Raw genomic sequence first — 25,311 nt, forward strand, 5'->3', positions numbered from 1 at the left:
CTGAGGAATTTTGCTGAGGTCAGAAGAACTGCAACCACTCATTGCAGGGCTGAATAAAGCTTCTCGCAGTGTCCATTTTTAAAGAGAACTAAGGAAAACAGCCTTGGGGGTGGGGGAAGGAGAGAGAGAAATAAAGTGAGAAATACATATTTCCCTGTCTGGAGGTTACCCTGACAGGCCTTTGTCTGCATTGAGCAAAACTGGGAATTTCGTTCTGTTTGCAGCAGATCAGGGGGACAAACTCTAATATGATGATACTTCTGCTCCCAGATTAAGAGTGACGAGAATTGCCAGGAAAGAGCAGAGAAATAAGTCCACATGGTAAACCAGAGCCTTTTGAGTGAGGTGTTTTTATTCTCCTCTCAGGGATGTACAGGCTGCTTGAAACAATTTCGTAACTTCTCTTTTGGTCTTGTTTCACAATTTCTTTGTGATGCACCATCATTAGAATATTTGTACTTGGGAATCTGATACTTCATCAATTTTACACTTTGGTTTTGTTCTATGAAAAGTCTCCCCTTTAGGAAAGAAATAACAGCTGAAGAAATGATGATATTCTGCACATTTTTGTAGAAGAGGACACATCAGGTCATGAAGAAATTTTATATTATTTTCCAAGCAATTTTAACTAATAATTTGAGAATGTGAAGGCCAAGATAAAAAAGTTTGTCTGCTTTCTTTGTAAGATATAGAGGCTTAAGCCATGTAATAATTTCAGAGCATAGCTGCTTAACCTATTAATTGCAGATCTAGATGATGAAGTGCATTTATTTTTGTACTGCAGACAGGCTGTAAATAAGGTAACATTATTTCTTAACTTGTGTATGATTTATAATTTATTTATATATTCTTATAATTTATAAGGGACAATCTACAGCTGACAAAGTCTTTAGTACAGTAATGCAAAATAATGGCGTATTTAAACCTAAGCAGAGGAGTTTAACACTTGCTTATTCTTTATGCTCCTCAGTGTGAAGCTAAGGGGTGTCTAAAATGGCACAAGGAGAGGCAGGAGAGAGGCTTCAAGTTCTCTTTTACCAGCAGCAATATTTTGTGTTGGTTCATATACTCCCTTTTTGGTACTTCAACCAATTAAACACTGAGTTTTCTCTTGCTACAAGGTTGATTACACATTTCCAAGCTGGGTCTGTCTTGCTCAACAGAGTGGAATGCTCCAGTATAGATCTGTGGAATAATTTGCCCAAAAAAATGCTCTTTTTTTGAATAATGATAAGTAAATAGAAGATTACAATGCATACTCTTGATATTTCAGGAATATTCCATGTCTGATATACTATCTACAGTCATGTCTTTGAGATTGCTGTAAAGGGGCTGATGTATCCAAAATAATGTGGGGAGGAAACAAGCAGAGTTAAAAAATCTTTACCTACCATGAAATTTATGTGAAATTTAGATTCTTCGTGTCTAACATTTAGCCAGACAGACTGGGATGAACCAGCAACTTGGTCTAAGCCCACCACTGCACACATTTCCTATGCAGGAATGGTGTGAGTTGATGTGGATTGCTTTGCCCATGTTATCTGAGGACTGACAACAGAGTTTGAATTAGGCCTAAATCAGGTGGATGACAAATAGCAATCTGTGACTGTACAGACATGCTCTTTAAATGTTCTGTACGTCTTTAAAATACATAGCAAAGTCTACAGAGACAAGAGTTTAAAAGTTGGGGTATTTGGAGCAGAGCTCACAGGCCGACTGCCTTTGTGGCATAAATCTGTGCTGACAGGGATGTGTTTCTCCGTGTAGCTGCTGGTGAGGACCCTCATCTCCATCGTGAAAGGAGGTATTCTTATCCAGAAAGTATCACCAAACTTAGGAAGGGGCTGAAAGGCAGTCAGATTTCAGTACTGAGCAGTATCTGTTTGAGCTCCATCAACAACACCCACATAAAAAGCTGTTGTGCAGGAGCAAATAAGAAAAGTTGAATTCTTTGCCTACTGTAATTCACTTCATTTATTGACTTTTTTTCCCCTTTCGTTTGTCAGTGGTTCTGAGATGCCTGGCATTCAGGATGATTTGTAATGTAAATTATATAATTGTACTTTCACATATTTTAACATCAAATAGAATGATTGACTACAGAATTTGAGCTGTCTACAGGTGGGGGTCAATTATCATCTGAATAATCGCACTACCACACAAGAATAGCATGGCCATGGAGTGTGACATATTTTTATCTCTATGCATTTCAATGAAGTCAGGCTGGTACATAAAAGGTTATCACCTAGGAAACATATTTTCCTAAGCACAAGTTAAACATGCAAGCAAGATCAGCATAGATATTCAATTTAGCCAGTCAACCCTAACCTATTAATATTTTAACAAAATCCAGTGAGGATAATTTTTTTCTTTGATCCCATCTCATTTGAGCAGCCTGGAAAGGGAAGAAAAATTAAAAACAAAATAGTCAAGCATACAGAATGAGGTTATGTATTAAGTGGGCTATTTAATGTTTTTGGCATATTATAGCCCTAGGGAAAGTATGGATGGATTTAACAATCAAGATCTGTGTTCCCTGGGCCCACAAAGTTCGAGAAACATAAAATAATCTATACTTCCGAGCTGACAAATCTTACCTGACACTCTGCTTCATCTCACTGGGACTCTCTAGCTCAGCATTAATCATATGTTACAGGGAGTAAAAAGAAAAGTAAATCACACTAAGCTGGAAAGTGAGATGGAAGGTCTTTGGGCAAAGCTTTTAATCAATAATATGTGGGATAATAACCGAGAGCTATTGTTTGAATCTTCAGATATGAAAAGGCAGCAATGCAAAACACAAAGCAACTACAAACTGCTGCCACTTCAAAGGGGTCTGATGCAAACCAAATCAGGTTGGTTTGCCCTAAATCCCACCTTCTCCCCTTCCCAGTCCATTAGCAACATTCTGTATTCACGGTTCACCAGCATTTTGATCTAACTCCAAAACTGCAATTAAAAGTGTCTATCTGATCCTATAGATCAGGGGGCACAGTAGTATCATGTGCATTAATTTTTGGGTGTCTAATCTGAGATCCTTTGCTACTCATTGACATTCAGAGAATGCTCAAAAAAAGGTTTTATTTCTCACGTCAGACAATTCCCCTCTTTCCCTACTAGCTTCTCTTCACACAATTACTGCTAAAACACAAGACTGGTATTATTTTGCTCTGAATTCCACCTCATTTCCAAATACTGCACTCACCTTCATGTCCATGTCTGCCCTTCCTTCCACTCCTCACCATACACTAATAAAAGTAAAAAAGTAATGTGTTAGCTATTTGTCTACGAAACACTGAAGAATCCTTTAGTTTATGTGTTTTTTCACTGTGTAATTTGTGGTTTAAATTAGAATATGTGCTCAGCGAGTAGAAGGCAGTTTAACTAACCCAGTCTCTACGGGCTGAAGCCTCAGCCATGAAATACAGGGCTGTGATTGATCTGACCTCCAGCTATTCATCCAGCTCAGTTCGTGACCTCTAACTTTCCTCACCCCTTCAATAATGTGTGTAATAATATTTGGCTTGCTCGGTTATGAACAGGAGGTGGAGACGCTAGTCCTGTCTCATACTTTTGTAATTATTATTATTATTTTAGGGGGTGGAGAGAGAGAGCCACAGCTCAGAGTGAAACCTAACCCAAATCCAGTTCAGGCTGTCCATTAATGCAAAACAGTTTTGAAACTGTGAATGGAGCTCCAGTAATTCCTCCACTGTTGCTCAGCAGGAGCTTGGCAACACACAGCTTGCATGACTATAGTAAAAAAAAAGTCTCACAACCATGAAAATATTCATGGACCATTTTCACAAGCAAGCCTATCACTGAGGCAATATTTTTTTACCGCTGCATGTGTGGCCATACACTCTCTTCCTTTTACTTTGTTGCTTTTTTGGAATACAAATACCTTTTTATCTCTCTTTATTTTGTTTGGTTGGTGTTTTTTTTGCCTATAACTCAAATTTAGGATACTTAATAATGGTCCTAACCTGCGACAACAAAAAAGATATTTTTCTGCTTTAGACACAGTGATAGAGTTTATTTTTTAAACAGCTCTTTTGTTGAAGTCCAAAAAATCTTTCACTGTTATCATTTTAATACATGTAAACTTTTCAGCATTCTGAGAACATCTCCCTCAAAATAAATAAAACAATAACCTGAATTTTTACAAAGTTTAAAATAATAAAAATATTTCTGAAAGATTAAGATGGACTTCTGGAAAAAACCTGCCTCAGCTTTTACGGAGATTTGGCTGGCTCATCTGCGACAGCTTCTATCTTTATTTCAAAACTCCCCTGTCAGTTTCCTCTCAGCAAACCCGGGGAAAACAGGGACAGTCCCAGTGAATTCACACATTCTTAAAATGAAAACACTTTAATGGCCTAATAGACCCACAATTTTTTTTATTAGTAGTTAAAAATAACTTATAGCAAATTGTTTCTCTGATGGCTCTGGACTATTTCTCTGCTCATCATAAATTTATATATTAAAAAAATTCACCTTAGCTACAGCACAGTCTGTTTTATCACACCAGCACCTGCTGGCTCACTACAAATACTCCTCTGGAGTGTTTGTCACTCTCAGTGTGCATCTCCTTGACAAACTGTGTGGTGACAGTCACACAACCTCTGCATTACCCTGGGGCCAGAGCGGACCGCACTCGCTGGGCAGGAGCACACACCTCACACAGGGAAAGGCTCTCCACCCTCTGGGAATTCCTGACGTGCTGCCATTTCAGCTTTTTTTGGCCAGGTAGGTGAGCCATTGCTCTACATTCACAAATGCAGACACACTTCCCTGGCGTGGGATTTCCCAGGCAAGACTAAAGCAAAAAGAGCAGCGACTCTGCAAGGAGCCATGGCTGGGCTTGGCTCCAGTCAGGTTTCCATAGGTGGCCTCACCACCACGTGGCACTGACTCTGCTGTGTCTTCAGCTCCTGCAGCACTAGACCAAATTTCCAATTCCCTTGCACGCAGCTGACACAGCTCTTCCTGACACCCAAGTTCAGGAAGCATTTGGTCACTATACCTTTTATTGTCCTCCCAATACAGGAGAACAATATCCTATAAATGTTTTCCTACTCATGGCAAGAAAAGAGAATTGGTACGTACCCTGAAATTACCACACAAAACACGGATTTTATAAGTTTTGGTAAAATATGACAAGATATGGTGATGTAAAAGCTGTTGTGGCAAATGAGAAGCCTCCATTTTTTCAAGAGAACTTGCATAGGATCACTCACAGTGATTACTTATGTGTCTGCTCTTACCCCAAATGGTGACCCACCTTTTTAGTTTCCTGGAGTTTTAACTGCAGAATAAATGACAGGCAGGAGATGATGTGGGGATGCTGGCGGTGACATCAGAGCAGGCACTGTCCTGCACATGGCTCTTCCAGCATCTGCCCAGGCAGGCAAGTGGGCAGGCTTTGCTGGGCTGCACTCAGCCTCCCTGAACATCACTGAAGCATCACTGTTGCTAACAGGTTTTTTAAAGACTCTGCAAAAAGGATACACTTTTGAAAACAAATAGGAAGTTCTTGGCCACTTCTGCTTTTCTTGTATTTGTACATGTTCAACAGTAGTTCCTACTACAGAGTCAGCATTTGTTAACAGCACTTACAGAAATCTACTTTAAAAAAGGAGCCATCATTCTTTAATGCTACATTATAGTAAGAGTTGGCATTTTCATGATGACTATTATATATTCAAAGCCACCATTTCTTAATTTGCTAATAGAAATCATTCCTCTGCAGCCTTGGTCTCGTTTGTGAGAACTCTGGTCTGCAATGAACTAGTTAGGAAAGCATATATGGCCTGTGGATGCAGTCAGAAAACTCATCAAGGTTTTCTGCTGGTTTTTTATTCTACAAAAAGGAATATCTAAACCTACTAATGTCTCTGAAACCAGAATGAACTGCTTATAATGACTTGATATGAAAAAAAAAATCAGTTTCTTTATCATACAATAGGCTTTTGTACATCCTTTGAGGAAAGTGGCAGTGCTGTCTGAATTTAGGCTCAGTGAAATGCTGAAACGTTAAATTAAATGGTGTTTCCTGTTCTAAGCTCTTCTGAACTGGACTTAGCAAAGACTAATGACCAACCCTTTGAACCCCCAAGTCTCCTAAGATTTAATTTGTTATTTCTGAGAAAAAAAAGAAAGCATGAATGAATAATGAGAATAAGGGACATAGTGACCAGAGACAATTCACCAGTGTCATTTACATATTACAGCAGGGTTCCCAATTCTGAAAATTACTCCTAGAAAAAAATTAACCCAAATTCAGGATGACAGCCAGAAGCAAGGACTTCTCTATTCCAAAACTACCTAGACAGGTTCACAATATTTTCTGACTGCATTTAAACTGTACCTTTTGGAACATGGAGAGTTAACACAGGCCGGAGAAACCAACACAAGCATTTAAGCCTCTAGTGTTTTATGAGTCAAAATTCACTTGGTCAAAGGAAAGCAAAACAAATAGCTCAACAAAATAACCTACAATTTTTTTTCAGAAGATATCTATTTGCAGGAAATATAACTTTCACAAGAACATATCAGTTCTGACAATCCCCTTCACAGGAGAGTTTTCTTAGGCAGTCAGCTGAATTTCTTTTGTCAAACCTAGAAAGCACATGACAATTGGTAGCAATTAGAACAGTTGTTCAAAGTGTGACAAATCTGGGTTTAAATCTTTGATTCAGACCAGGGACTTCAACCTGGATCTTTCCCATCTTACACAACTGCACCAGTAATTAAGTTTTTGCTTATTCTTGGCTGGATCTATGCATCTATTTCAGTCTTTTATTTTATTTTTAGTATCTCTGTTTGTTTCATCTTTATAAGAAATTTTTGCTTGAACAGAATTGCTTGGAAATGGAAAAAATATTTTGCAGAAAGAGGGAACATTACAGTAAATGCAGTGCTAGAGCTTATTTTGCTTTTATTTAAATGCATTGTGAAGCAGTGAAAAACCAGAAAATTACGGTCGTGTTTTAGGAAAAAGGCTTTGCTCACAAACCAAATTTTCTTCCTGAAAAGCAGTTTATTGCAATGTAGAAAGCTCACTAATTGGATTTATGACAGGCAAGCAGCAATGGTAAAAAGGAATAATGTGAACAGAGGAAAAATAAATGCATATTAAATTTTACAGACACCTACATATTTTCTCTGCTTTCCTGAACCAAGTACTCAGTGTTTCCAGATTTCTGGGGATTCTTAGTTTACTTGGCAGGGAAGGAGTGTGGTTAATTGTGAGGTAAACAAGCACACAGAATTAACTACAATCAGCAGAAGGGCTCAGTGCAGCTGATGGGGAGATCAGCTGGGTGAAGTTCTGCAATACCCGGCCGATGAGAAACGCGTTGTGCTGAGGTGCTCTCTTCAGACAGTATTCAGCAAGTCTGGTATTTATTTGCCTCACATGCCAAGTCACCTATACATTTTACCCTTCTTTTATACCCTCGGGCAGAACTGCATCACCTTCTAAAATTTAGCTTTTCATTTTGAGGGTTGCTGTGTTTTTCCTGCTCAATGTAGGACTGAATGCACAGCCCAGCCCGGGCAGTTCTGTGTTATCCTGAGTTCCAGTGTAACCTATCTAATCTTGGCAGGCATTAAAGTTTTAAAACACAGCTGAAATTGTGCAAAGAGTGCTACTCAAAGAGTGTGACTGCAAAAGTCACCTCGAAATCTTGCACTTGTTTCTCACTTTCATTTGGTGCCATAAAAGACCTCGGCATCAATCATTAACAAGCTATTAACACATGCAGCTGATAAAAGTGTTCAAAGTCTGGTCAATAACAATGACAGAAATTCCTGGCTTACAGCTGGTTTAAGCTAAGTCTACGGAGCCCACAGCATTATTTCCTTGGTTAAAAGGTGCTTCTGGGTTGTTTTGTTTTCATCTCTGCCTGTGTAACACACACAGAGGCTTCCTTTTCTCATCTCTGCTCTGCAAAACTTGTCCCTTCCCTCCACTGCCTTTCCCACCCATTCTTAAAGGCAGTTTGCAAGCACACAGAGACAGGAGATTTTTTTTCATTCAATTGTCATTTGATTTTAATATTATTACCTGGTAGTGAAGGTGCCATCAAAGGAATGAGAAATCTCAGCTCAATTCGCAATTTGTAAACACAATAAAATAGTGCTTATTAACAATAATGAACAAACAGGCTGTGATTTAGGCAACATCCTTCAAAGATATCTCCTTCCAGTTTTCTAACTTGTACCAAAACTCAGCACTGTTCTTAGATTAATAAAGTCAAAACCAGCTTTGGCTACCTGAATAAATATATATTTAGCATTTTGAAATTCACTTGATTTGATCATTCATTTTGTTAAATAAAATCTCTGATGTCATGAAGCCTGAACAGATGCTCAATTAACTCATTGCTTGTGTGTTACAAACGTCACTCAGGGTTTGGGGGTTGCAGTGTGTTACTGATGATTTTCTCATTTTCCCTGCTCCCAGTAACACTTGTCAATAATTGCATTTACGTGGTGATAGCTTCTTGCCCCTATGCAAAGGAATTTAAGGTTAGATTATAGAGAAAATAGCATCACAAACAAAACAGGCTCAGAAAAACAAGAAAACACCTAGCCTCCATCTGCTCAAGTGTGATACACTTCAGAGCTCCCATTTCACATGTAAAACAGAACATGATTTATAATTTATATCTAGTTGGTGCAATCCTTCTCAAAGAAAAAAAAAATATTTAATGAAACACTGGCTTTATGTTATCATAAAACTATCAAGGAAATCACAGAACATTTGGCAATTCACCTCTACTACAGCATCCTTGAAGTTTGGATATTTATATTTTAAGCACTTTTCAAATGAACTGCACTGCTAAACACAAAAAAGCACAAGTGTGAGTCAGCGCCGAAATGCAATTACAGCATTAGCAGCAGTAAACCACTGCAGGTATTTACAGACCTCCAGGTACTGCTTAAGGCCCAGATCTAAAAAGATTTTAAATATTCTGTGTAGCGTAGAATTTATACAGCATTCTTGATTTATTTAAAATCTATAAAACATTTTAACAAATCAAAGGACAAAGGTAGAAGCAATGCAGCTCCCAGGTTCTGCAGAACCACCAGTCTTGCTTATAGCTGTGGGGCTTTTTACTAACAAAATTACAGGTTTTTGAAAGCATACTTCGAGATTATTCTACACCCCTCATACCTGTGAATCACCTCAATGATTAGCACTGGTTATGTGTAATAGGGTGAAACTCACTTCTGAATAAAATAACCTTTAAAAGGTTTAAATTAGACTTCTGCTCGGTTGCAGGTACAGCAATGAATTACTTACATGAGAAACCATTTCAAATCTACAGGATTATTTATTAACATAAAAGACACACAATCAAGGAGCAAATAGGGATGTAGGGTGTTGAAATCTGCAAGGATCAACCTCTTGATCATACAGGAAAGCCACATGATCCTTTCCTTAAATTTTGTAATTTTCAAAGCACCTGTCCTGTGATATCTCAGTTACAGTCCCGGCTGCTGTGCTCCAACAGGCAGAGAAGTCAGAGTGGTTTGTCTTTGCTCTGACAGCTCCATCAACATACTACAACCAAAACACTGTACTCCCATTTTATTTTCAGTCCATTTACTAAAGGAATGCATCATTCTGGTGTGATACATTTCTCACCACTGGTTAATTTCTAAGCCTGGGCTGAGCAGTAAGCAGGACTTCAAGAGGGACCAGACTAGAGGGATTTTCAAATATCTTTCCTTTTGCTTGTTACAAAACAAGGCAGAAAAGCTATTTGAAAAGTGCCAAAATACTGCGGGTTGGTTGACTTGATGAAAACTGTTATTTTCATATAAATGGCATTTTAAAAAGCATCAATTAAATCTCCTTTAATGAATCAGCAGATTTGTGACATCACCTCTCAATATACTTACAGAAGGAAGAGATTTGAATTTGTTTCCTGTCCTAACTGCCCAAAATAAATTATATATTCGCAGTATAAAAAAATAGAAAATTAAAAAGGTCAAAAGTAAAATTATAAAAGGTCAAAAACACAATTCAAAAGCTTTTAAAATGTGATTATGAGAAATTTTTTTTTAAGTACCTTCTGCGGGCCAGGTGGAAAATGTTTTAAAAGCATATCTTCTGCAACTTGATTGGGCAGAGTTGCAGTGCCCTCCTTGTTTATCAAGAGGCACAATTCAGTCCAAAGTGGGGGTGAGGACAAGGGGCTCTCCCTTCCCCAGATGCAGGCTGTGCTCCCAAAGGCGTCACCTCCACGGCTGCTCAAGGCTCTGGGCTCTGTGCCATCAGCACAATCGAGCTGAAAATTACTACATTCCAGTGAAATTGTAGTTTGTTCATATTTTACAAAAACATCTCTTTATTGATAAAAGGAGTCAGGGTAGTGGCATACAAATTCCTGATACATCTGGCCAGACTTTGATTTCACCATATGGATCCCAACGCTCCTGTGTGGAATGAGAGTTCCAAAGGGTCCTGGAGGAGCCCCAGCATTCAAATACTGCTGATGCTCAGTGGGGACTGTGAACCAGGTCATGACAAGCCATCAAATTAGGGTGTCCTTAAGAATTTTTTACCCTTCATTTGAAAGCTGCCACCTGCTCATCTGGGAGACTGCTTTTCAGGCTCTCCTACTCCTTTGCTACATGAAATAAAACAGATTCACAAGTGCTTTCATTATGCTTTGAAACCTCATCCTTAGTGCAAACTACTACAGTCCCTGCGAAATCGGTGGAACTCCTCAGAGTTGCAGTAACCTGGCAGTGTTGTCAGTGTGGAAAACAAGGAGGTGAATAATTCTCATAACCAAGGATTTTATATAAAATCCCTGTAAGGGTTTCAGCTTTTGATTTGTGAGCCAGCACACTCACTTACATAAAGATTGAAAACCACAACAGGAGCCTTTCTCTCCAGATGAGAAGTCTTTGCAGCAAGGTACAGATGCAATTGATTGCCTGGTGAAATTGTGACGTTCAAAAATAAGCAAAGGCAGTGCCAAATTTGTTAATTTAGCGGGCAGCATTAAAAGAGGAAAGAGGCTGCTTATGAAAATGCTGTAGCTTCTCCTTCTTTTTAAAGTTTTTAAGTATTAAACCCCTCATGCAGGCACTTGCAGCTGTTCCACTGGGTATTTCAGGCTGACAGAGCAGCAGCTCCTGGAGCACACAGGGATGGCCACAGCACCTGTACCTGGGCGGGCCAGCACCTCCTGCAGGGTGATGACAGCCCCCAAGGCTGATGTCTTCATGGGACATCAAAGGAATTCCTGAGGGGTCAGGAGATGATCACATGAGGGTTGGAGAGCCTTTCAGGCAGGTGATCCACTTACACTGTCATTTTTGGTCTATGTCAAGCAAGTATTTCTTTTCTTTATAAAGTGTCTCTGCCTCAAAAAATGCCTTCACGTTACACTCACCGCTTCTAGCTGAGTTTTGGGTGGCTGGACTTTTATGTAAATGGGATCTGCAAGAAGTATGAAAGGAGCCAATGTGCTTCCATTGGCAGGCAATGGTTTCTGAAGCTTTGCAAGGAGGAGTATTTGTTTCCATGTGATTATTCCTCTATAAAGAAAGATTTTATTGGTTGATTTAAAGGACCTGAGTGGTGGATGACTTCTCTGAAATTACTCACTTCAGCAGAAACTGCAAAGATTTTCTCAGATTCCTTATGCATTTCATACTGAAGATTTCATTTCAGTGGCCAATCTCCAAGGCCTTTTTTCCTTGCCCCTCTGTAAAAAGTCAGTCTTGGTTGAATATGACATCTCCACCACAAAAATGTTGCCAATCCACTGCCTTCTAATGCAAGTAAACCTTTGTCTAGTCAAGATGGTGGAAACCTGTCGTAAAACATGAGAGGCCACCGAATGCAAAATCTAGGCCTGCTACTTCACTTCTGATGAAGGGAGTTTACTGACTGCTCTTAAATTAACCTTTTAAATATACCTGCAATCATGCTTGCGATCTAGCAGTTTTTAGTAAGTTGTTGAAAAGCCAAACAAAAACACAAATAATTTCAAAACACTAAGGCAGCAGGAACAAATAAGACAATGTTTAGAGAGAACATGGTCATGATTTAAGCACTGTTTATATTTATATTTCATGAAGAATTTAGCCTTCAATATTAGAAAAATTATAGGGTGGGAGGCGGGAGTCAGGAGTGGGCATTAAAATCCTCCTGGGAGCTTTCATGGTTTAAGCTTCCTGAGAACTTGCAGTTGCTATTCAGAAATGTACAAAACTTTCATAAGGAAACTCTAAACCAGGAAAAGCTCATTTAGCACAATTTAGATGCAATTTTAATTGAACCTGGGCTGATTTATGCTTTTAAGTAGAAGTCATAAAGAACTCATCGGTTGCAACACAATTTCTTTTTGAAAATTATCATCTCCATCTTTCATCTCTCTTCCTGCTCTGTCAGCTGGTTTGTGTGGTCTTCTGAGACCTTAAAAGAGAACCAAAGACATGGGGAAATAAAAGCAGCAGTTACTTTAGTTGAGGTTGCCAGCCCTGCTCTGAGACCCTGCCATGAATTTTAAAAAAAGCAAGGAAGCCCACTGAGCATCAGGAAGAGAGAGCTTAGAGTTATGTATCTGAACACTTTGAACTTAAAAGAGGTTTTATGCAGGAGAGGAAGAGAGCTGCAGTTCTGCCATTTACCTAATTTCAAAATAAATCGACTATTCAGGGCAAAAATGTAACTTTTCTTACACTGCTAAAAGCAAAGTGACATCTGAAAAATACTACTAGCCAAAGGCCAGATTCTTTAAATATTTTGCAAGAACTAATACAATATGGCTACTTATGTGAGTATTCCTGTCACAGGGGTGACAGGTTTAACTTACCCAGATGCATTTCAGGGGAACTCTCTGCTAACAGTCACACAAGACAAAAGCTAAAGCACAAAACCTGGTCTTTCACATCTCCAGCTTTCATTGGTTTTACATGGGTGCACGTGTCACTGGAGACAGAATTTGCCCCTAGCTGGGATCAACTATAACCCAGGCACCAGGGTGCTTAAATCATTGAGTTTAAGCAGCCTTTTCTATCCAGACAGGCCCATGATGCTTTGTCAGCTCGTTGCTGCTCATTTCAGGACTGTAATCTCAATGAACACGGGTTCCCCTTTGTACCCATTCCAATGTCTAATTTTTTACATTGCCTCCTTTGCTTTCATTTTATCCTCCACCTGTACACTCCACCTGGCAAGTCCTCTGACACACACACCCAGCTAGAGCTGATCCAGTATGCCTGGATGGGGAAACTAAATATCACCACACACGCATCCCATCCCCCAAAAAACCCTCCAAAACTCTGAGAAACATAGGGTGTGCATAAGCAAAGACAACTGATCTAAGTCAGTTCTTCTGATGCTAATCTTACTGCAAATAATATGCAGGGTACATGAGAAAATGTCAAATCCACACTACCTCACAATTGCTGGCTTTCACTCTGGCTTGAAACTAATCCAAAGAAAAAATACAAAGGAAAGGCTGAAAGTACAATCATTATTTCAAAAGTTTAAAAGGAATAAAAATGTAGCTCCCATGAAACTATATTACTACATACTTTACACACGTAATCTCACAAACTCCCAAAACAATATCAGTGTCTACAGCTATTAAAGTTTATAGATGCAAAAAGAATGCAATTAAAGCAGGTTATATTTAAATAAAATAATTCTTTCTAATTAAAATGCAAATAAACACCTTATATGACATGGGATCTTCTGTATAATTATTCTTCAAAACTAGACTTTTGTGATTAATAAAATAAACCTGAACTTTCACTGAAAAAGAGACATTTCTGTCGGACTAGCATAAAAACATCTTGTCAGAGCAAAGTATTGGTGTTTTTAACACAATCTTATTCCATTGACGTTAAAGTCAGGTGAGTGTCTCCGTTCAGAAAAATGAGCGCATAAAACACTTTCAGTTTCAGCATCAAAGATGTGTTTACAAACACAGAAATGTAAGGGAAATGAAATGGTGAAAAGGGCTGCAACAGTTTTAAGGACTTATTTTTAGAAGTTTTACATCGGAGACCTACTAACCATAAAGTCTAGCGCACACCAGTGTTCCATCTCCTCTGCCTACTGGATGTCGCTCCATGTTTCCAATCCCTAGAAAGTTCTACGAAGGCGAAATGAAGTGTGAATGACTGACTGCTCTCCTCTGCTCTCTGTCCCGTCGGGTGCCCTGCCGAGCCCCCGGGGGCAGCGTCCGCCCGCGGGAGCGAGCTCCCAGCGCCCGGGGCCGCGCACGGCAGCGAGCGCCGCTCCCGACACGCACAGGATGCGGCCCCTAATCACTAACAGCTCTTCTGGAAACCCTAGCAGAGATAAAAACTACAAAGACACTGTTGGTTCCAGTCCCCTTATTGAATTTTCATTGCTGCTTTTATTGTAACTATGAATTCAGTCCATAATGTCACGTGTTCTTTGTTCTCCAGCCTGACATACATTTTAATACCCAGCGCAATATCTGTGCAAAGACTAAGTGTGTTCATGTGTAGGAGGGTTAACACTTCACTACAAACATGGTTATAGTTAGAGATTAAAAGCAACACTTTCAATGATTCTACAGCTTAATATTTCCAAGTCTCCCATCTCCTTCTGAAGGTTCTCCTCCCCTCCTCCCCCCCTCACAAAAAAATCTCTGCACAAGAAATGCTGAGCATACAAATTATGTCACTGACATCTGGAAAGAGACATGACTACCCAAGTAAAAAATAAACCCAACTGAGGTCATGGCTTTAACAGACTGTCGCTCTATATTTAAACTGATTGATACATACAAAGACTAATTATAGAGAACATTGGAATCAGCAGCTCCCAGCACTCCGGATTGCAGGCACAATTGTGTTTACAGGAATTATATTTTAAAGACTACATCTGGCATAAGCTAATTGATACACTCAATATTATGATGCACAATAATTTAAACTCAAATTGTGAATAATGTCTGCTTATTTTCCTACCTAGATAATAACAACTTTCTTTCAACTATACATGATCATGTATGATTTTGCAGGATATTCTTTGCATAAAATCTATTGGTTATGCAAATAAAAGGCTTTGGAGAATAATGTACAGTAACTAATTTGTATAATCAGTTTCCCTCAATTCAGCGTGATAATGATATGTAAAGCACATCACTACAGACTGTCTGTGAAATGAATTCTGTCTTAATATGCTAGTCAACTAGCCACTCGACCTTTGCACAGGCTCACTGTAAGAGGAGCAGAAAAACCCACACACATTCTTTCAATTTCTAAAGGGAAATTCGACTCTAGCCATAGAACAAAGAAAGAAGAAATAGAAGTAAAAGAAAATCAAAGAAAAAGTGATTTGGATTCAAGGGGATCAGATGTTTCATTTATTGCAGGTTGGAGACCTTCAATCAGTCAAATGAAAGACACATTTGTATTAAAATACCTACAAGGCAGAGAGAAAGCCTTGATCAGGTGTATTAGATTTAAGTTACAGCTCTCTTGCTGAGAGATGTGAACCTACCTTCCAGTCTATCTGTTCTCAATATTGAAGGTTTTCTGTGTTACAAACATGAGATGAAAGGTAGCTTGCTTGCCTTCCCACGTATCTGCTGGATATTAACTGTACATTTGAAGTGTGCCCTACAAGGAGAGGTGAACTCGGAGTTGCTCTGCAAACAGTCACTGCTGGGGAGGAATGCTGAACCCGTGTCAGGGATGTGACACAACTGCGGCGGAGGCTTGTCCTCTGAGCGGACACAGGTCCAGCAGCCACCAAAAGCCAAAGGTGCAGCTCCTCTTTGCTTTAGTGGAAAACAGGCAATTTGTCCTGTGACAGGGCTGTGAGCCCTGCTACACAGGTAAATAAAACATCACCACGGCAAAGCCCCTGCTCTAGTTCCTGCTGTGTGAGGACAGCAGCGTTTTGTTTGACTTCTCATTACGTATTGTGCAGGTGGTAACAAAAGCCAAGCCCTGACCCTATTCCTCTCTTTTCACACCATCCCCTCCTCACAAAAACTCCTTGAATCCACTGTTCTTGCCCAGATACACGGAAGAGCATCAAGCCTGATGGCAGAGATCAGCTCTTCTTCACCTGCAGTCCTAGCATTACAGATTTGTTTAGATTGCCTGGAGGAGGATCCCAAAGTGTTTTATAAATTGATTACTGTTGCTTGTAAAATACTGAATCAACATTATTCACAAATATTTTATCTTATTAATGGGCTCTGTTCAGGACAGGTTTTGGTTTTGATTAAACTTTATCAAAGATCAGTCCAGGGCAAAATTTCTGTAGAGAGACAGAGGCTTCATTGCTGCTGGTTACATCACTCATCTCAGCTTGTGAAACCCACGTCCAACCAGTGCTCTGAGCTACCCAGAGCAAGGATGGGAACCTGGATCTCTCCTAGCAGAGACAATCACTCCAGTCACTGAGGCACTTCCAGCAGGAAAGCATCATCTCTCCTTTATTTTGTCCCAATATAAGGAACTTGCAAAGGCCACATACAACAGCAAAATTGTCCTTTTGCCTTTTGTGAGTTGGCACAGACACCAACTGCCAGCACAATAGTGACTACTGCGAAAGCGGATTTGCACATAAGCCTCAGACCCAAATATTGACCATCTCAACCCGAAGACAACTCCTTTCTGCCAATGTAAAGAAAATGTCAGTAGTTTAATAATGAGATTAATTCCATAGGTGCTTACACTAGCTTCTTTGGCAGGAGGAACACAGTACACAAATAAATCTGTATTTAGAGACACTATTCACTGGGAAGCCACCTTCCCCACTTTGCTTCTCAGGCTTCACCCCAAATGTTCAAATATTGCGTTCCACAAAGTAAAACAGCAAAAGCACAGTCATAACTCAGACCCCAATTTTAAATATTACCTTCTGTTATCCAATTGGCTTTTTAAACAAGCCACTATAACTCTGATTTCTGCTTTCATGTATGCATAGCTGCAGATATTGTGTAGTAATATGAAAATTTTAAAGCTGTCCTGCTTGTTAAATAACATCACAGAACAGTCTGAGTTGGAAGAGACCCAGAAGGATCATCAAGTCCAACTCTTAAGGGAATGGCCCATATGGGGATCGAACCCACGACCTTGGCATTATTAGCACCATGCTTTAACCAACCAAGCTCTCTGTCATTGTAAAGTTTAGCTGATCTTTTCATTTATATAGCCATAAATTCTCCATCACTCCAGCAGAGGGGTTTTTTAAATTTTGTTTCCTGATCTTTAATGCTTACTTTTGAAATAAAAGTAAATACTCCCCCAATAAAATTTGAATAATGCCACGTATTATTGCTAAATAGTCATTGTTTCAGAGCTGGTCAAAGGGTGAAAAAGCATAAATAGAGGACTTGAAGTCTACTTTCCTTTCAGTACATGTATATTTTTTGTTTGTTCTATTATACAGAGGACCTATAATTGCACAGTTTTCAGGCTGAATGGAGAAAATCTACACAAACACTTGTATCCTCCTTACAAATCATGGTAACACATCATCCCAACTTCACAAGTGGGTTATACAGCAGCAGCATGTACACAGCAGTACAGCTGATAGTCTAAGATAAATCCTGCACCTCAGATGCGGTATTTCATGTACAGTTAAACTCTGCTCAGAAGGAAAGGAGTTATAACACAAGGCTCCATCTTTAACAAAGTGAACAAAAGGACACAATATTGTGCAATGAATTCCACAAGGGCTTCATTCTTTTTAAAATGAAATCTCTTTCAGTGAATGAACATTTAATGGTTTAGCTCGATATGTCTTTTTTCCATATAAAAAAGATCAAAATACTAATTTCTCCGTCTAAAGAAGTTTGTATTTGAGTTGAGGGGAAGTGGCCACAGAAGAAGAATGCACAAATTCTCCATGGAATGCACAGGGGCAGAAAAACCCTCTGTGACAATGTTGTGCTTGAACCAAAACACAGGATGGTAGTGATGGCATGGCATGACAAAACCCTTGTTTGAAAAGAAATGGTGAGGAAAATAAAAATGTACTTTATTATGAAATGAGGCAGATTTCTCTACCAGCCCATTGACCTCAGTGGTGCATGTCTGAGCCCCAGTATTATTACTACTACACAAGCACCATTCTTAGAAATCTTTTGTGTCAGCACACACTGTCATATTATTTTCAGCTCTGCCATTTGCCTTCAGAACAATTCTGGTCCAAGCAACAACAAAAGCAGCAAGACTGAAGCTTCATAAAACATCCAGAAGTAGTAATATTTTTTAAGCAGACATTATTTTTACCAAATTTTCTGAGGAACCTGCTTAGCACATTTAAAAAATATCTGAATGCCTTACAAAGGTGTTGCCCAGAAAACATGAAACTATCTGCCTGTCAAAAAAGCAGTGAGGGTTTGCTGTAGGCCCAGAAAAAACATGCCCTGAGAAACTCCAACAGTCGTCCTGCCTCCTTACGCAGTGGATGGCTCCATGTCTCAAATCTTAACCTTCAACCACACTTCAGCAAAACACACAGAATTATACTGATGTAGGACCCAAGTGTAAGGTCTCTTGTGGAAGTGTCTATGAAGAGAAAAACACTGTCAGAAAATACTGAAATTTGTCAGGAGGGCTCATGAAATCCTTACTTCTGAATTACCTGAAGGCAGCTCCTAAACAGGAGCTCAGCCAACCCTACCTATTGAAGGCTGCGGGGGCTGTGAACTTCCCCTAAAGGCAGGAGGGCAGAAAAGCAGGTATGAAGTGTTTTCTAATGACCTTCTGTGTTTGAGCAAGGCCATTCAAAACTTCGTTAAGAGATCACAGTTTTACATGGCTCCAGAGTTTTTTACACGGCTCCAGAGTTTTTTAGCAGAGAGTACGACACCCTGACTCATGCTCCATTTAAAACGAGAAAAAAAAAAAAAAATCAAATCAGAAAAGGTTGGCCTAAAAGGGAACCTCAGGGTTTTACTCTACCTTTGGATTTCTTTCAATTCGCATTCAGTGCAGTGAAAATCAGACTGTTCTCTGAGATTTAGTGGCACGGCCTACATTTTGTAGCAGCTCATTTCGCACACGAGAACATCTTGCAATGAAGAGCCAGGGGTGTGTGGGCACTGGCAGTCATGGGAGGGACAGCACTGCTGTGCTGGCACTGCCAGGGAGGAACAGCCTTGTGCCCAGGCTGAGGTTTGGGATTCACTGCCATCACTTCCCTCTCCCCGGACAAGAAAAGTGTCTCCTGGCCTCAGAAGCAGCAGAATGTTTGAGAGGGAAGATTGTGCATTTGGCAAAGTTTCTGGATTCTTGCGTCAAGGGAGAAATCTGCTTTTACCTCACATAGACACTGATTGCTAGAAGGATGCTCTCATCAAATGCTGGAGGCAAGTTAATCATCATCCTCCCCTTTCTGCCCAGCTTGCAAATGTAATGCATGAAACAGCAGAGATGTGCACTGAGAAAACAGCCTCGAGTGCGAAGGAGATGTGTGAGGACCTTTCAGGGACAGCAACAGCAGTTCTTGCTAATCTGCCCACACTGTTTCAGGTATGCAGGTAAACATTAAGGATGGAATAACCATTTTCTAATCGCAACTTGCCGAAACAGGGCAGAATGACAGCTCAAACAGAATTTACCATCTAAGATGAATCCAATTTCTTTTTTTATTGAATATTAGTCTTTTAGGAGACTGTAACCTGACATATGCCTCCAATTTTTGGTAAATAATCACAGTCATTTTTGCTTTGATGTAGAATATGTGAAAAGTAAGAAATATTTTTCAATTCCAGTTTGTTAAAGTGGAAGCCAGACTTTCATCCATAGCAAATCATTGCATCAGATCATCTCCGAAATGTCTGGAACTCCTTATAATCTAGAGTTTTTAGCTAGAAAATGTTATTGTCTCACTTGTGGCCATTTCAAACACAGAATAAATTGAGAATTAAATAACAGTATCAGAATCTATGACATAAGGGGTTTCAGACCAAAGCAAAATAATCCGTATCTTAAAATAAATAAAGGCCTTACAATTGCAAAAGAATGCTGCCACCACACTGCAGAGCTGAGCTATCAGATGCTGCCCCATCGCTGCCACTTCCTCCTACAATGTCACATCTCCTGTATGTAACAGATACATTGCATAATGTTACAGATGGCACAGGTCATAACAGCCAGGATTACATTTATTAAAATCAGATGAAATGCTTATCACTAGATTCAATGCTTTTCCATGCAAGGTGACCTGAGAATCTTTTTTCTGAGTACTACCATAAGATTTTCCTGCTGCAGAAAACAGCTACAGTTAATTGTTACTGTCCATTGATGCCAATTATTATAGACACCCATAAATTGACTTTCATAAATGTTATGAAAGTTGACAAACAAACTGGATCCTCAGTGTCACTCTTTTTATTTGCATTCACCACAATTATTTCTGCAATTTTTTTTTTTGTTTTGTTCACATGAGGGCTGGAGCAATGGCTGGTATCCTCACAAATCATTACTCACATAGGAACTGTTGTATGTGAGCGTCAGCTGTGCTCTTTGCTTTTGCACAATCTCCAGATTAAATGGTTGTGGACAAGGCAAGGGAACTGGAAAAAATAAAAAAAACCAAACCCATAGCAACATTAGCCTGAACCTTCACCCTGGGATAGAAAAAGCACCTGAACACCCCACAGCCCCACGGGGTGCAGCACGTACCAGTGACTTGCCGGCAGTCACCTCCTGCCGCTCCTGAGGCCTGGGAAGGGGCTTTGTCTCCGGGGGGCACAGGCTCCATCCAGCCCAGCCTCCCCACTGCCCAGCCTGGATATTTTATATTTATTTCTCTCTCTCCTTCTTTGCGGTGGCAGTTGTAAATCTACCTTTCTCAAAATTCAATAAAACATTAATTGAAAAGAAAGAAAGGGAAAAAAAAAAAAAAAAAAGGAGAAGAGTCATTTCAAGCCCAACAATAAAAGGCCAATTGACTTCTCAATTTTCTAGTGGGCAGGAGAAGAAATCAGGCATACGCAGGGAGAAACTCAATTCTCCAAAGCTCTCCCCTTGAGGAGTTCCAGCCCTGCCGTCTCAAGGGTGCTGTGTCCCCTACCACTCGCTCAATTCCAGCTGGGTATTATTTTCTCAGCTCCGAGGGAAGCAAGAATTCATTCTGCATTATTGATGACTCCGGCTCAGCCGCTGCGAGGGTTCAGCGCTTTCCGCCGGCCGCCCCCCACCCGCTCCCGTTCTGCCGGGCCAGCCGCCTCCTTCCCCTCTCCCTTTCACACACGGCCGAAGAAAAACAGCTGAAACAAAACCTGGGGGCTGTGGCACAATGACAGATCTCCCCCCGCCCCCCATTAAAGCATCAGCCACGTGAACTCGTGCTTTAAAGACAGCAGGATAGGAACAGCTGCGAGGGAAGGGAAAGGGGTTTGGCACTGTGGGGCACTCGATCCATGTTTCAATTGATCCTTCTTGCCAGGAAGTTAAGTGGAACACTGACCCCCAGACCATGACTCTGCAGCAGACTGAGCTTTCTGAAACCTTCTGACAGAACAGATCTGATCCCAGAAACACCAAAGCCTGACTGAGCACCTGTCAGGGCAGAGGTAGGACACACGCCCCTCAAGTGATGGATTCATCCTTTCCTCTTTCTGCTCTGTGCCTCTTGCCCTTCTTTCTCCTTGGTTCTGTGGGTTTTACCTTCCTTCTTCTACACCCTAAACAATTATTTAATTTTCTTTCAGAAATCTTGTTGCTGAACACCTACAGGTACAGAGGCTGTACAGTAGCAATGAAGCCTCAGTGTTTCAGGTAGGAATGCTGGAGGCACATTTAATTAATGAAAAAGCACCACAGATCTGGTAATTGCCAACTGGAATTGGCATCCATAGCCAGTGAAATGAAAAAAAAAAAATGTGCATTTTTGTAGAAATCAGTTCAGTCCATCAGTGTAGAGCTGAGTTGCAAGGGGTAGGGTAGTTCAAGTCCGGTCCTTAGCAGCCTCATGGGCCCTTAATCCACTAATTTCTCCACACTGACATACTGGATCAGTAGTTTGATCCTGGGATGTAACCGTTGACAAAGAACTATGCCACTTTCCTTGGTTCTAGGAAAAACATAATTCATAGTCACAGGCTCGCAACTAAAAAGCAACTGTAATAATACACTTGGTTTATTCTAAATTAATTGAGAGAAACATCAAGTTGGTTTTTGTGATACGGGCCTAGAATGACAAGTGGTTTCTTCCATGCGCTTTTATGTAGTTCTAGGAAATTTTGTGAGGAAAACCTTTTCATAAACTATAGACATTTAGTATTCAGGCAAAGTGTTGAATCTGAAATTTCAAAGTACCAGAGGAAGGAAGTAAAAAATTGTATTCAGGTTCGTACTTTTCTCCTTCCTAGAGCTAGAGGGCTTGAAACAGCATCTCCCCTCTGCTTGTAAGAGTGCAAGAAAAACCTTTGTAGAGTTCTATAATTATGCCTTTATTTCTGTGGGTATACGTATCAACTAAAACTGTCTCCGTATTATTTACAATCATGTATGCAGAACGAGGATGGCAGTAGAAGCTCCCCTACTTGCCCAATTTGTGGATGCTTCACATAATTGATTTCTAAATATTTGGCAGTGTCTATTGACTAAGGTTTGTATATTCTAGCTTCCCCACCCTCAATACCCTCCTTGCATCACTGGTGCAATACCTGAACAGCTTGTGACCTCTGAACAGCTCTGTCCAAACTTCTTACATTATCAGTTTTAACCATGCCCCTCCAACTTGCCCAAAACAGGGAGAGGCAGGAGTTATTTGAACTGTACACTGAAAGACAGCAATTTAAAGAACCTTTACAATGAAATTCTATCTTACTCCAACAGTTTCAATGATTGTGAAAAAAACACCTAAAAAAAAAAAGTTCAGCAATTTCACACAGTGGAAAACAGCCCAGGGCACAAGAAAACTAAAACCAAACAGTTTGCCGTCAGTGCTGTAGACTGTGTTCAGTAAAAACAAAAGATCAAACAAGTTCTGTAATCATTATATAAAGCACATTTGCTATGGCATGTGAAGAAAACATACTTCCTTCCTAATACTAATTAACATTAGAGAGTTGTGGGCTGAAATGTGGGATAAAAATAGCTGTTTAAACTAATCACTCAGCAAGATGTAAATGTTACATATAAAGTATACCTAACGGGTTGGAATATTTATCCCAGAAGTAAAGCAAGCTTTCACTACTCATGAATTATAAAAGTTTCTCTTCCTGCCTCACTGCAACAATGTATGGACTCTTTGCAAGTATGTGATGGCTCTTCATGGAATGTCTACAGTTTTCCTTATTTGTAAGTATTAAATTTTTTTGGAGCCGCCACATTTGTGGGGAGCGAAGGAAAGTGTGAGCAGAAAACATAACGCTGAACTGCTTCACAGCCAGCACACAGATATTCCAACTGCCCAAGCCACACTGAGACTGTGAACCAGTGTCCAGGCTGGAGAGCTGCAGACACTGCAGAAAAACCCACAGCTGACTGCAGGACTTCCCCTCAGCAATACTTCTACACCCCCTCAAAGAGATTTCCCGACACACACAAATCAGGCAGCTCTGCATAACTGAGGGTGGCACGCCTAGATCTACCTTTATTTCTCTGAAATTATTTCTCCTTTCAGATGTGCTCCATCCCTCCACAAATAAATCCCAGAAAATGTTATCTTTCTTGTCCCCTCTAGCTATTCCTCCACCTTTCCCCATCCTATGGCTGCCCCACTGCCACCAGCACCACTGTTCAATGGTTCCTCACAGGTAAGGGGGGAAGGTGTTCGGTGACTGGCACGACACCAAGCAGACCACCAAAGTATCCAAAATATTCCTGAGCATAAACTACATTCTAAAGTTCAGGAAGCCAAATGTTATTCAAATAATATTTCAATAGTTTCCTAGCAACAATGTTTCAGAAGTTCCCTAGTAATTTCCCCCAGCAAGAATTCCAGATATTGTAACAACTGGAGAAAAGGTGTTGAAAGGTGCAGTGTTTAAGTGTTGCACAGCTGGAAAGCCAACACATTTCTGTCTGTTTAGAGAGGTACAGTATTTCTGTCCTCCAGGATTTCTAAGCACCTGTTGAGCTCTGTGTCTAATACAGATAGCAATGAAATTTGTTCTTGAGTCACACCAGCGTTGTGCAGGACTCAACTGAAATATAGCAGCCAAACACATGAAAACATCTCTGGGATGCCTGCCCCCCTCATCCCGCATTTGGCTGCTTTGGGCTGGATTCAGGAGTGCCTATTTACCCAGCAGAAAGTCCTCACAAGAAGATACACTTGACATCAGTTTCAGCCCATGAGCCCAGGAAATAAAACACCCCGCTGAGCAACTTCTGTAATCCCAGTCAGATTCCAAACTCAAGCTAACTAGAACTCCAGTCTCCTACTGCAAGCACCACAGCATTACCATTTCAGTCTGCAAAGACTAAAAAATGATAGTCTGTAGCAGACAGTGCAACCCGTGACAGTATGTTCTCTATGTCCTCTTCCAGGACTTTGTCAGCAGATGCTTTAGACCAAGGAAGCAGCTGAGCAAGAGCTCTGATGAAAAGTCTCCAGGAGCAGAGGCCCAACCTGATAGAAAGGGCAGATTGTTCGAAAGCACTGTTTTAAGGTTAGTCCAAACTGGCAAGGTAATTCAAATAATCTGGCCAGGTAAAGTCAGTCACAAGCCTCCTAGGCCAGCCAAACTATCCCACTTCCCCCAAAGCAAAGCCAAAATCACTGAAATTTAAACAGCAATTAGGCATAATGTGTCCCAAAGCTTTCCTAAGACAAATTCATTCCAGTGAAAAAGGAACTGTTCGGGGCAACACGAACACCACCTCTGCTCCGTCTTAAAGCATGATTCATACCACTAAGTGCTTTGTTTCCCTCTTGCAGCATGTAATGTTTGGACTTCTAAAAAGGGTCATATTGAATTAACGGGTTCACCTTGAAACCACACAGTGGAACAAAAAGCTGTATGCCGAACGGCACTCCAGAGGGGACCACCTTGCAAGAACACAATTCCCCCCTGTTCAGTAAGAGGAACAAGTGTTGTGACAACCTTTAAATGCTCAGGTCCAAAGCACAGATCTTCTCCCACATTCCTTTCAGCTTGCAGCAGTGTCCAAAATGCGCAGGCTTCGTTCTGAGCACCAGGCAGGAGAGCCCGCAGGGAAGCACTGGGGGAGCTGCATATCTAACCACAGACATATTGCAAGGATCAGCTATCAGAGACTGGTTATATGGCTGTCACAGCTCATTGGATTTCTTTGTCTTTATCCACTCTAAGCATTTAAAAGACAGCCCTGTGTTCCCGTGTCTAAAAGTAT

This window comes from Chamaea fasciata, unplaced genomic scaffold, assembly GCF_029207755.1.
Source record: "Chamaea fasciata isolate MVZ Bird 193981 ecotype frontalis unplaced genomic scaffold, bChaFas1.0.hap1 SCAF_12, whole genome shotgun sequence".
Lineage (NCBI taxonomy): Eukaryota > Metazoa > Chordata > Aves > Passeriformes > Sylviidae > Chamaea > Chamaea fasciata.